At 44.9% G+C, this 13450-nt stretch overlaps 1 long non-coding RNA gene across 1 annotated transcript; it reads right to left on the reverse strand.

Moving 5' to 3' along the window:
- Positions 1-536: 536 nt before the first annotated feature.
- Positions 537-13161, reverse strand: LOC122458671. The gene is made up of 3 exons (XR_006278807.1): positions 13002-13161; positions 2249-2499; positions 537-645 (listed from the first exon to the last, which is right to left on the reverse strand). It is a non-coding gene; the product is annotated as an uncharacterized LOC122458671 (long non-coding RNA).
- Between the last annotated feature and the right edge of the window lie 289 nt (positions 13162-13450).

The following is a 13450-nucleotide window of genomic DNA, read 5'->3' on the forward strand; positions in this document are numbered from 1 at the left end:
AAGATAAAGATGACCCTGTGGGCATAATTTATGCAGTTTTCTGACAAGCTTTGGAAAAGGTTATCAAAGAAAATAAATAACCACTGGGTTTTTGCATGACTTAAACAGTGAATATGGGATGGAAAATGAAAAGCTGGAGTGAATGGCTGCTTTTCCAACAGGAGAGCAGTTAATAATGGACCCCCCCCAAGGGTCTGCATTAAGACCATATTTTTTCTTATTTTAGAAAAAATAATTATTTATGTATTCTAAAAATAAGTATATATGGGATGGGAAGACATCTGTTAGAAGCCAAAACTATTTCAGTCTAGTTCCCATTGGGAAAACACGGTATTTCTTCACAACCAGATATATTCAACTGAGAAATGCTTAAAGACACTACAGTATGAACATGTACAGTATTCTAATTATACTGGACTGTCAGTTAGTGCTAACCTTAGAGGAAGTACAAGAAATCCTTCTGGGTTGGGCCAATTTCATTAATTCAGCTTCTCCCTTCCCTTCCATGAGGCTTCTGCTATTCTCATTTCGTTTTCTTATTTCCTTGCCATCACACCCAGTTCCAGTGCTCTGGTGGCAAAGAGGATGTGTCAGGGAACAGACTGACATGTGTGACCAGTGTGGGTTGCTCGTTAGCTTCACAATCTAAAAGGAAGTAAAATGTTTATAGAAGTCAGAGGGAAACATAAGACCATCTAGTACATCTCCTTGAATATTGCCATACTATAGGCTGCAAAGATGGGAAACAGAGCTCTGAGAATCAGAAAGTAAGTACTTAAGGCACCTTCATTAGTTTTTTTAAGTTGAATTCAATTAAGGAATCTTTAAAAAAAATCAATAACTGACTGTAACAGCTGCATAATTCACTTTTTATGAAATCAGATGAGTCAGCAGTTAAAAAACCCAACAAGTATAAATCTTGGTGACAAGTTTGTACAACATTCATGGACCCAAATACTATTTCATATTCTAGATCGTGGAACAAAGGTACAAGTAAACAAGGTGTCCCTAAAGGTTGCAAGTCGGGGTGATGCAATCAGGGTTATTTATTAGCTTTGGTTTTCCTGTGTTGAGAGATGAGCAAATACTGCATTAAGTCTCCAGCCAGTGGTATTAATCAGAAATGATTGCCAGGGTGATTGTTTGGCTTCCTCTTACTTTTACTGAGAAAACATTAAAAAATAATCACTGCTGGAGACCGATGCAGTACAAGAGATAACATCAAATGATGCCAGCCAGTAAATGCTTGCTCTGCACTGAAATCACTCTGTTCTTTAACATAATCTTGCTATTTATTCTAAATGAATTCAAAAGTAGACTAAAAGAAAATTTTAAGCCAAGATTTTCAAAAACAAACAAACAAACCTACAAATGGGGGCCTAGGCTCCTAAGCAAATGGCCTGATTTTCAAAAGTCAATGGCATGGCAGCTGGTGAATACAAGTACTTTTGAAAATCAGACCATTTATTTACGCATCTAACTGTGGATGCATTCAAGAGCCTAGCTTAAGGCACCCATTTTAAAAAACTTTGGCCTTAATTTAAAAAATTTCAGAACTATTTCATTTTCTTGTTCTTAAAAATAACTTAACTGGCAATTTGGAAAGACTGGGTGAAATGCTGGGACCTCTGAAGTCAATGGAAAAATTCCCAGTATCTTCAGTGGGGCCAGTATTGCACTCTCTATATGCATTCTTCATCCCAGTGGATCAGCACATCATAATATAATCTCTTTGGAATGAAAAGTTAGACCCTCTGCATAAATCACAGTGTAAAAGCATTGCTGACAACACCACTGCCCTTTGTTATTTTAAAGTGGTTTGAAATGCCAGGACCTGATTCAGGAATAGGAAAGGCCTTTTAGGTTTCCATTCACTTACGTTGAGGGACTGGGATGCTAAATCCCTTAGGTGCTTTTGAAAAATTTTACACTTAAGTCCTTATGGCAGTCTCCATCACTTATAATTTTAAATGCCCTGGGTGGGATTTTTAAAAATGTTTAAGGCTTAGATCCTTCAGGTGTTTAGGCACTAATTTGGGAGTTAGGTGCCTAAACACCTTTGGGGATGTAGGCCTAAGTAACACAAGTCCCACTGAAAGTGACTTAGGGCTTTTGAAAATCCCACCATCAACCTTTGAGTCTTGGTCTCTCAATGATTTTTTTATTCTTCATATCTCCAATGGGGACTATACCATGTACAAAATTGCTTTCCAGATAGATGAGAAGAAAGAGCAAATGAGTTGCTTACCACATGTTCTGAAAAAAAAATCATAATTCATCATATAATGCCTTAGCTTTCTGAGTATGCATCAGTACTATACTCATCACTTACTAACTTTGAACAGGTCAACAGGGAATAGTCATTTATAAGCACGCTTCTGATAAATAAATCTATTTTAAATCATGAGGGATGAGTTTCCTCATATTGCCTCCACATAATCATTTCTTCAGTATTAGCAAGTTCTGTAGCTGTTCTTTGGATCTCTCCTGTTTGCCAATCTGAATGGTGAATATATTGCAGCAGCTGTATGGAAAGGTTTACTTCAGCAACTACTATGTACAAAACTCCCCATGCTAAATCTGTTCTATGACGTGCCACCCAAGATGAGATGCATTGCAACCTGTTCTTAGTTTGCATTGGATAACATTTCTCTGCCTCCAATGTTAGTATATTCATCGTCTTGATCTGGGGTTATCAGTCATCAGCCAGCAGGGCATATATGGTATCAACAGGAAGCAATGGAATTCATATCCATGATCCTAGCTCTAACATGGTATCCCAGAAAGGCAGCTCAGTGTCTTCTGTGTCCAAGCTGTGTCATGAAGGCAGAAGGCAGTGATAATGCATGAATCATAGAATCATAGAATATCAGGGTTGGAAGGGACCCCAGAAGGTCATCTAGTCCAACCCCCTGCTCAAAGCAGGACCAAGTCCCAGTTAAATCATCCCAGCTAGGGCTTTGTCAAGCCTGACCTTAAAAACCTCTAAGGAAGGAGATTCTACCACCTCCCTAGGTAACGCATTCCAGTGTTTCACCACCCTCTTAGTGAAAAAGTTTTTCCTAATATCCAATCTAAACCTCCCCCATTGCAACTTGAGACCATTACTCCTCGTTCTGTCATCTGCTACCAGTCTAGAGCCATCCTCTTTGAAACCCCCTTTCAGGTAGTTGAAAGCAGCTATCAAATCCCCCCTCATTCTTCTCTTCTGCAGACTAAACAATCCCAGCTCCCTCAGCCTCTCCTCATAAGTCATGTGCTCTAGACCCCTAATCATTTTCGTTGCCCTTCGTTGTACTCTTTCCAATTTATCCACATCCTTCCTGTAGTGTGGGGCCCAAAACTGGACACAGTACTCCAGATGAGGCCTCACCAGTGTCGAATAGAGGGGAACGATCACGTCCCTCGATCTGCTCGCTATGCCCCTACTTATACAACCCAAAATGCCATTGGCCTTCTTGGCAACAAGGGCACACTGCTGACTCATATCCAGCTTCTCGTCCACTGTCACCCCTAGGTCCTTTTCCACAGAACTGCTGCCGAGCCATTCGGTCCCTAGTCTGTAGCGGTGCATTGGATTCTTCCATCCTAAGTGCAGGACCCTGCATTTATCCTTATTGAACCTCATTAGATTTCTTTTGGCCCAATCCTCCAATTTGTCTAGGTCCTTCTGTATCCTATCCCTCCCCTCCAGCGTATCTACCACTCCTCCCAGTTTAGTATCATCCGCAAATTTGCTGAGAGTGCAATCCACACCATCCTCCAGATCATTTATGAAGATATTGAACAAAACGGGCCCCAGGACCGACCCCTGGGGCACTCTACTTGACACCGGCTGCCAACTAGACATGGAGCCATTGATCACTACCCGTTGAGCCCGACAATCTAGCCAGCTTTCTACCCACCTTATAGTGCATTCATCCAGCCCATACTTCCTTAACTTGCTGACAAGAATGCTGTGGGAGACCGTGTCAAAAGCTTTGCTAAAGTCAAGAAACAATACATCCACTGCTTTCCCTTCATCCACAGAACCAGTAATCTCATCATAAAAGGCGATTAGATTAGTCAGGCATGACCTTCCCTTGGTGAATCCATGCTGACTGTTCCTGATCACTTTCCTCTCCTCTAAGTGCTTCAGGATTGATTCTTTGAGGACCTGCTCCATGATTTTTCCAGGGACTGAGGTGAGGCTGACCGGCCTGTAGTTCCCAGGATCCTCCTTCTTCCCTTTTTTAAAGATGGGCACTACATTAGCCTTTTTCCAGTCATCCGGGACTTCCCCCGTTCGCCACGAGTTTTCAAAGATAATGGCCAAGGGCTCTGCAATCACAGCCGCCAATTCCTTCAGCACTCTCGGATGCAATTCGTCCGGCCCCATGGACTTGTGCACGTCCAGCTTTTCTAAATAGTCCCTAACCACCTCTATCTCTACAGAGGGCTGGCCATCTCTTCCCCATTTTGTGTTGCCCAGCACAGCAGTCTGGGAGCTGACCTTGTTAGTGAAAACAGAGGCAAAAAAAGCATTGAGTACATTAGCTTTTTCCACATCCTCTGTCACTAGCTTGCCTCCCTCATTCAGTAAGGGGCCCACACTTTCCTTGGCTTTCTTCTTGTTGCCAACATACCTGAAGAAACCCTTCTTGTTACTCTTGACATCTCTTGCTAGCTGCAGCTCCAGGTGCGATTTGGCCCTCCTGATATCTTTCCTACATGCCCGAGCAATATTTTTATACTCTTCCCTGGTCATATGTCCAACCTTCCACTTCTTGTAAGCTTCTTTTTTATGTTTAAGATCCGCTAGGATTTCACCATTAAGCCAAGCTGGTCGCCTGCCATATTTACTATTCTTTCGACTCATCGGGATGGTTTGTCCCTGTAACCTCAACAGGGATTCCTTGAAATACAGCCAGCTCTCCTGGACTCCCTTCCCTTTCATGTTAGTCCCCCAGGGGATCCTGGCCATCTGTTCCCTGAGGGAGTCAAAGTCTGCTTTCCTGAAGTCCAGGGTCCGTATCCTGCTGCTTACCTTTCTTCCCTGCGTCAGGATCCTGAACTCAACCAACTCATGGTCACTGCCTCCCAGATTCCCATCCACTTTTGCTTCCCCCACTAATTCTACCCGGTTTGTGAGCAGCAGGTCAAGAAAAGCGCTCCCCCTAGTTGGCTCCCCTAGCACTTGCACCAGGAAATTGTCCCCTACGCTTTCCAAAAACTTCCTGGATTGTCTATGCACCGCTGTATTGCTCTCCCAGCAGATATCAGGAAAATTAAAGTCACCCATGAGAATCAGGGCATGCGATCTAGTAGCTTCCGTGAGTTGCCGGAAGAAAGCCTCATCCACCTCATCCCCCTGGTCCGGTGGTCTATAGCAGACTCCCACCATGACATCACTCTTGTTGCACACACTTCTAAACTTAATCCAGAGACACTCAGGTTTTTCCACAGTTTCGTACCGGAGCTCTGAGCAGTCATACTGCTCCCTTACATACAGTGCTACTCCCCCACCTTTTCTGCCCTGCCTGTCCTTCCTGAACAGTTTATAACCATCCATGACTGTACTCCAGTCATGTGAGTTATCCCACCAAGTCTCTGTTATTCCAATCACGTCATAATTCCTTGACATCACCAGGACCTCCAGTTCTCCCTGCTTGTTTCCAAGGCTTTGTGCATTTGTATATAAGCACTTGAGATAACCTGTTGATCGCCCCTCATTCCCAGTATGAGGCAGGAGCCCTCCCCTCACAGACCTTCCTGCCTGTGCTTCCTCCCGGTATCCCGCTTTCCCACTTACCTCAGGGCTTTGGTCTCCTTCCCCCGGTGAACCTAGTTTAAAGCCCTCCTCACTAGGTTAGCCAGCCTGCTGGCAAAGATGTTCTTCCCTCTCTTCGTAAGATGGAGCCCGTCTCTGCCCAGCACTCCTCCTTCATGGAACACCATCCCATGGTCAAAGAATCCAAAGCCTTCTCTCCGACACCACCTGCGTAGCCATTCGTCAACACATTCATTATAAAGCCTATTAGATGAGATGATCTTTCAGCTAGAAGCAGAGAATCAGGGGACTCAACAGGATTAAAACCAACTGCCAAGTGCTCATCTGAAAAAATTGGTGACTTCATATATAGAAAGTACCAAAAGGAGGCAGCACAGACCAGGTTTTTAATTTAGCATTTTCCATTCCAGAAGCAAAGGTGTGGTAGAGGAACAGCTTGATTAGCTATTAAGAGAATGATTATAGAGCACAGCGAACAGTGCTACACTTAATGACATTGAATGAGACTGCTTTTTCTTGACACCAGGCGCTAATGCCTGGTTCCTATGTACAATGCCCAGATCATTACAAGATAAATATTATGTGATGGAAATCAATTTTTATTTTGCTTTTTCAAAGGTCATAACACTGTACGATATCTTCCTATCACCACCATAAAAGTGTTCAGGTCAGTTATAGCAGTAAATCTGAGAGTGGGAAAACGTGCTACATTGTCATTCTTTAAACTGAAAATTCTTAGGAAAGTGAGCAATTAATACCACTGGCTTGGTCCAACCATAATGCAATAGGTGTTGTACAAAATTCCACACATAGCTTTACTGTGGTTGGTGGATCTTGATCATGGCATTTCTGCTGTCCCAATCCAGAGCCTCTCTTGAGAGCAGAAATGTCCATCAAACCAAACTGTGTTGAATAGAGCTGTAACTAAGCATTTTAAGTGCTTGGGTGAGCAAGTATATTTACATCCCTAGGGGCGATACGTGGGGGGTCATGCAGGGTCATGTGTCCCTGCCCCAGTTTCTGCCTTCCATTCAACACAGAGGTTTCCAAACTGTGGGGTGCACCTCCTACCAACCATAGTAAAGCTATGTGTGGAATTTTATACAACACCTTTTGCATTATGCTTGGACCAAGCCAGTGGCATTAACTGCTCACTTTCCTAAGAATTTTCACTATAAAGAATGACAATGTAGCACTATCATAATGCCCTATCACAATGTGCTATCCCTCTCCTTTCTCATTGGTCCTGTGATAGCAAATTGTGACAGGACTTCAACTATCCATCACAATTTGCTAACACTAGACCAGCCAGTGACAAAGGTGAGAGGTAGCAAATTGTGACAGGTGGTTGATCCATACCCATGGTTCACCATACTCTGGCTAGGCTCCTCTGGGGTAGAAAAGAGCTCCTGGCTGCATGCATCTCTGGCCTCTGAGTCGTCCTCTGCCTCTGTGTCCCCCTCCCCCTCTTCGTCCAAGATTTCCTCCTTCTGGCTCGGTCCACTCTCAAGTGGCATGCAAGCCAACGAAGTATCCACAGTGGAGCCTTTGCAGTGGAGGTGGGGTTGCCACCAAGTATCGTGTCCAGCTCTTTGTAGAACCAGCAGCTCATGGGTGCAGCACCGGAGCAGTGATTTGCCTCATGCACCTTGTGATAGGAGTTCTGCAGCTCCTTCACTTTTACCCTACACTGCAATGTTTCCTGGTCATGGCCCCTTTCTATCATGCATCGTGAAATCTGTCTGTAGGCATCATAATTCCTATGGCTGGAGCATGGCTGGGACTGCACAGCCGCCTCTCCCCATATGCTGATGAGGTCCAGCAGCTCAGCATTGCTCCAAGCGGAGGATCGCCTTGTGCACGGAGCAGGCATGGCCACCTGGAAAGATGCGCTGAGACCACTGCACGCATCACCGAGTGAACAGGAAGGGGACTTTCAAATTTGCAAAGGAATGTATGGGGTGGGGATGACAGTTGTCCATTTGAGGGCAGGGCAGTAGAGTTCAAACTGACGACAGAAAGGTGAGAATAGGAATTGTGGGACACCTCCCGGAGGCTAATTGTAGCGCTATAATCGCCATGGTGTCTACACGGGCACTGTGGCACTGTACCCCCAGCGCAGAAAGCTGTATGCCTGTCGTTGAGGTGGTTTTTTTAGAGCGCTACATCTGCACAGTTTCTGTGCACTAAGTGGGTGGCAGTGTGCACACCTCGGGAGTTACAGTGCAGAAAGCTACTTTACTGTGCAGAAACTTGCCAGTGTAGACAAGGCCTAAGTCTACACAAGTGCTCCTGGTGAGTGCACTCATCATCAATACAAGGAGCCAAGTCAGCACATGCCCAAGTGACATTTTAACTGCAGCGACTGTATGCTTTCGTAACTTGAGTTAACATAAGTTTGTGGTGTAGATATGGCCTTAGGTATATGAATTGTTTGGGAGAGGTAACAGCAAAAGTATGAGGCTAGGCCAAGATTCACTCGGGGTTAACTCCTACTTTTGTGGACTGGGCTCTAAGGGCTCAGGAACAAAAAGGCACATAAAAGAACCCAAAATCATTTATTTCTTTTTTTAATTGTCATGTCTTGGGGGTGTATAGCTCATGATTTTTGAATTCTTGTGGTTGTCTTGGGGTTGTAGATGTGTGTTCATTATGTTGTGAAGGCCAAAACTAAAACTGGGTTCAAAAAAGAATTAGATAAGTTCCTGGTCCATCAATAGATGCAACCCCATGCTCTGGGTGTCCGTGTCCCTGGCCTCTGACTGCCAGAAGCTGGGAGTGGATGAGAGGGGATGGATCACTCGATGACTGCCTGTTCTGTTCATTCCTTCTGAAGCACCTGGCACTGGCCACTGTCAGAAGACAAGATACTGGGCTAGACGGACCATTGGTCTGACTCAGTATGGCCGTTCTTATGTTTAGTAAAAATTAAAGTAGATGTTTGTCTTTGAGAAGTATTTAATAGGAGATAGTATACTACCCTTAGTGAATATTTGGCACCCAAGTTCTACACACAAGCAGTGACATGTGAAAAAGCACTAATGGATGGATTGAGAGGCAAAATAAAAGCTGAGAAAGCCAATCTCCATTGGTAGATCAAATGAAAATGAAGCAGACCAGAAAATCAGTCAGTTTGGAAAACACAGGATCCAAAAGAATAAACTTGTGCTATAAAAAAAAGAAAATAAAAATTCCAAATTAAGAATCACAGTAAAAATATAGGTTTCAGAGTAGCAGCCGTGTTAGTCTGTATTCGCAAAAAGAAAAGGAGTACTTGTGGCACCTTAGAGACTAACAAATTTATTAGAGCATAAGCTTTCGTGAGCTACAGCTCACTTCATCGGATGCATTTGGTGGAAAAAACAGAGGAGAGATTTATACACACACACAGAGAACATGAAACAATGGGTTTATCATACACACTGTAAGGAGAGTGATCACTTAAGATAAGCCATCACCAGCAGCAAAGGGGGGGAAGGAGGAAAACCTTTCATGGTGACAAGCAAGGTAGGCTAATTCCAGCAGTTAACAAGAATATCAGAGGAACAGTGGGGGGTGGGGTGGGGGGGAGAAATACCATGGGGAAATAGTTTTACTTTGTGTAATGACTCATCCATTCCCAGTCTCTATTCAAGCCTAAGTTAATTGTATCCAGTTTGCAAATTAATTCCAATTCAGCAGTCTCTCGTTGGAGTCTGTTTTTGAAGCTTTTTTGTTGAAGGATAGCCACTCTTAGGTCTGTGATCGAGTGACCAGAGAGATTGAAGTGTTCTCCAACTGGTTTTTGAATGTTATAATTCTTGACGTCTGATTTGTGTCCATTTATTCTTTTGCGTAGAGACTGTCCAGTTTGGCCAATGTACATGGCAGAGGGGCATTGCTGGCACATGATGGCATATATCACATTGGTAGATGCGCAGGTGAACGAGCCTCTGATAGTGTGGCTGATGTGATTAGGCCCTATGATGGTATCCCCTGAATAGATATGTGGACAGAGTTGGCAACGGGCTTTGTTGCAAGGATAGGTTCCTGGGTTAGTGGTTCTGTTGTGTGGTGTGTGGTTGCTGGTGAGTATTTGCTTCAGATTGGGGGGCTGTCTGTAAGCAAGGACTGGCCTGTCTCCCAAGATCTGTGAGAGTGATGGGTCGTCCTTCAGGATAGGTTGTAGATCCTTGATGATGCGTTGGAGAGGTTTTAGTTGGGGGCTGAAGGTGATGGCTAGTGGCGTTCTGTTATTTTCTTTGTTGGGCCTGTCCTGTAGTAGGTGACTTCTGGGTACTCTTCTGGCTCTGTCAATCTGTTTCTTCACTTCAGCAGGTGGGTATTGTAGTTGTAGGAATGCATGATAGAGATCTTGTAGGTGTTTGTCTCTGTCTGAGGGGTTGGAGCAAATGCGGTTATATCGTAGCGCTTGGCTGTAGACAATGGATCGAGTGGTATGATCTGGATGAAAGCTAGAGGCATGTAGGTAGGAATAGCGGTCAGTAGGTTTCCAATATCGGGTGGTGTTTATGTGACCATCGCTTAGTAGCACCGTAGTGTCCAGGAAGTGGATCTCTTGTGTGGACTGGTCCAGGCTGAGGTTGATGGTGGGATGGAAATTGTTGAAATCATGGTGGAATTCCTCAAGGGCTTCTTTTCCATGGGTCCAGATGATGAAGATGTCATCAATGTAGCGCAAGTAGAGTAGGGGCATTAGGGGACGAGAGCTGAGGAAGTGTTGTTCTAAGTCAGCCATAAAAATGTTGGCATACTGTGGGGCCATGCGGGTACCCATCGCAATGCCACTGATTTGAAGGTATACATTGTCCCCAAATGTGAAATAGTTATGGGTGAGGACAAAGTCACAAAGTTCAGCCACCAGGTTAGCTATGACAGTATCGGGGATACTGTTCCTGACGGTTTGTAGTCCATCTTTGTGTGGAATGTTGGTGTAGAGGGCTTCTACATCCATAGTGGCTAGGATGGTGTTTTTAGGAAGATCACCAATGGACTGTAGTTTCCTCAGGAAGTCAGTGGTGTCTCGAAGATAGCTGGGAGTGCTGGTAACGAAGGGCCTGAGGAGGGAGTCTACATAGCCAGACAATCCTGCTGTCAGGGTGCCAATGCCTGAGATGATGGGGCGTCCAGGATTTCCAGGTTTATGGATCTTGGGTAGCAGATAGAATACCCCAGGTCGGGGTTCTAGGGGTGTGTCTGTGCGGATTTGTTCTTGTGCTTTTTCAGGGAGTTTCTTGAGCAAATGCTGTAGTTTCTTTTGGTAACTCTCAGTGGGATCAGAGGGTAATGGCTTGTAGAAAGTGGTGTTGGAGAGCTGCCTAGTAGCCTCTTGTTCATACTCTGACCTATTCATGATGATGACAGCACCTCCTTTGTCAGCCTTTTTGATTGTGATGTCAGAGTTGTTTCTGAGGCTGTGGATGGCACTATGTTCTGCATGGCTGAGGTTATGGGGTAAGCGATGCTGCTTTTCCACAATTTCAGCTCGTGCACGTCGGCGGAAGCACTCTATGTAGAAATCCAGGCTGCTGTTTCGATCTTCAGGAGGAGTCCACCCAGAATCCTATCACTTCAGCCACACTATCAGAGGCTCGTTCACCTGCGCATCTACCAATGTGATATATGCCATCATGTGCCAGCAATGCCCCTCTGCCATGTACATTGGCCAAACTGGACAGTCTCTACGCAAAAGAATAAATGGACACAAATCAGATGTCAAGAATTATAACATTCAGAAACCAGTTGGAGAACACTTCAATCTCTCTGGTCACTCGATCACAGACCTAAGAGTGGCTATCCTTCAACAAAAAAGCTTCAAAAACAGACTCCAACGAGAGACTGCTGAATTGGAATTAATTTGCAAACTGGATACAATTAACTTAGGCTTGAATAGAGACTGGGAATGGATGAGTCATTACACAAAGTAAAACTATTTCCCCATGGTATTTCTCCCCCCCACCCCACCCCCCACTGTTCCTCTGATATTCTTGTTAACTGCTGGAATTAGCCTACCTTGCTTGTCACCATGAAAGGTTTTCCTCCTCCCCCCCCCCCCCCCGCTGCTGGTGATGGCTTATCTTAAGTGATCACTCTCCTTACAGTGTGTATGATAAACCCATTGTTTCATGTTCTCTGTGTGTGTATATAAATCTCTCCTCTGTTTTTTCCACCAAATGCATCCGATGAAGTGAGCTGTAGCTCACGAAAGCTTATGCTCTAATAAATTTGTTAGTCTCTAAGGTGCCACAAGTACTCCTTTTCTTTTTAGTAAAATATAGGAAGTGATTTACTAGAAATAGATGTCATTGCTAAAACTACTAGCAACTATTTACTTATAAATATTTGTAATGATTATTTGCTATTAAAATATCAATTAAATAGCACATTGACATCCATCTGGACAATGTTGACAAAGATAAGTGATGAAGTGCTAAAAGTAATAGGAGTAAAATAACATTTTAAAAAGTAAACTATTTGAAGAGCAAAACTATATTTAAAATGGATTACAAGAAAGGGAGTGCAATTCAGAGAATCAGCAGCAGATACATTTATGAACTGCTATGAGACTTTATGCAGACATATAAACTGATAAGGGACTCTAAAACACTCAAAAAGGGTGAGACACAGTTTTTGGGGGCTGTATGTAAAATAGTTTACTGAATGAAGTCTCCTGTACCACCTCAGTATGTTATATAAAATAGAGAAAAGCTGCCATGTCTAGGCCTTGGGATGCCCTGTGCCTTTGAGAACACAGCCCAGGGAATCGTGCTGTGATCTACACTCCTGTGAGAGGGGAAATAAAAGAGCCCCTCTGCCCCACACCCCATTTTTACAAACATGGCAGGTGACTCAGCCCATCGGATAACTGTTACCCCCTCTGCCACCGTCAGGCAGTACCTCACCCCGGGCAGGGGCATGCACAAGGGGGAGCAAGCAGGGCACAGCCCCTATGATAATCGGCAGGGGCACAGAACTCCTCCAGCCCTTGAGTGAGATCCTCTGGGTTGCAGCTGGGGCACAGAACATGCCCCTCCAAAAGCTGTCAAATTTTTATTCCTGTACACGCCCCTGTCCCTGGGCTTAACCTCGACTCCTACCCCTCCCTGTCCCTAGTTTTGCTCCTCAGCCCTTTTCCTACCCCTACCCCCAGCTGTTTGACCCCCTGCCAGTCAGTTGCCAACCCCTGGTCAGACACTGCCCATCCCCTGCTCTGATTTGCCCCCCTTTGCACCTCTGTGATCAGCAGGCAGCAGATTTTAACCCCAAGCAAGGGGGATGTGCAGCTTCTCCCTGCACCCCCTCTCTGCGCAGCACATCCCAGGCACTCAGTGCAGCTGGTTTCCTACCTCCAGCTTAGGAAACAGCTATGCAGCTTTTCATCCTGTTTCTGCATTACTGCTAAGGTGGCCCTCAGAGCCCTGCCCGCCTGCCGCCACTGCTGCAGCAGTCCTAGTGCCCAGCAGAGCCTTCTCTGGCTGGGGTCACTGAGCCTGAAATCTTGCAGGGATTGGGGGCACTGAGCACCCAGGGTTCTGCCTGACGCTGCTGGGCCTGATCCTGCACCCTTGTTGGCTTTGCGCCCTGAGCAGCTGCCCCTCTTGCCCTGCCCTAGTTATGGCCCTGGTGTCGATATTTGGTGACTGTGACATCCCCCAGGGTACAATCTGGACTGTTGGATCA

The sequence above is a fragment of the Dermochelys coriacea genome, chromosome 2 (genome assembly GCF_009764565.3).
Source record: "Dermochelys coriacea isolate rDerCor1 chromosome 2, rDerCor1.pri.v4, whole genome shotgun sequence".
Lineage (NCBI taxonomy): Eukaryota > Metazoa > Chordata > Testudines > Dermochelyidae > Dermochelys > Dermochelys coriacea.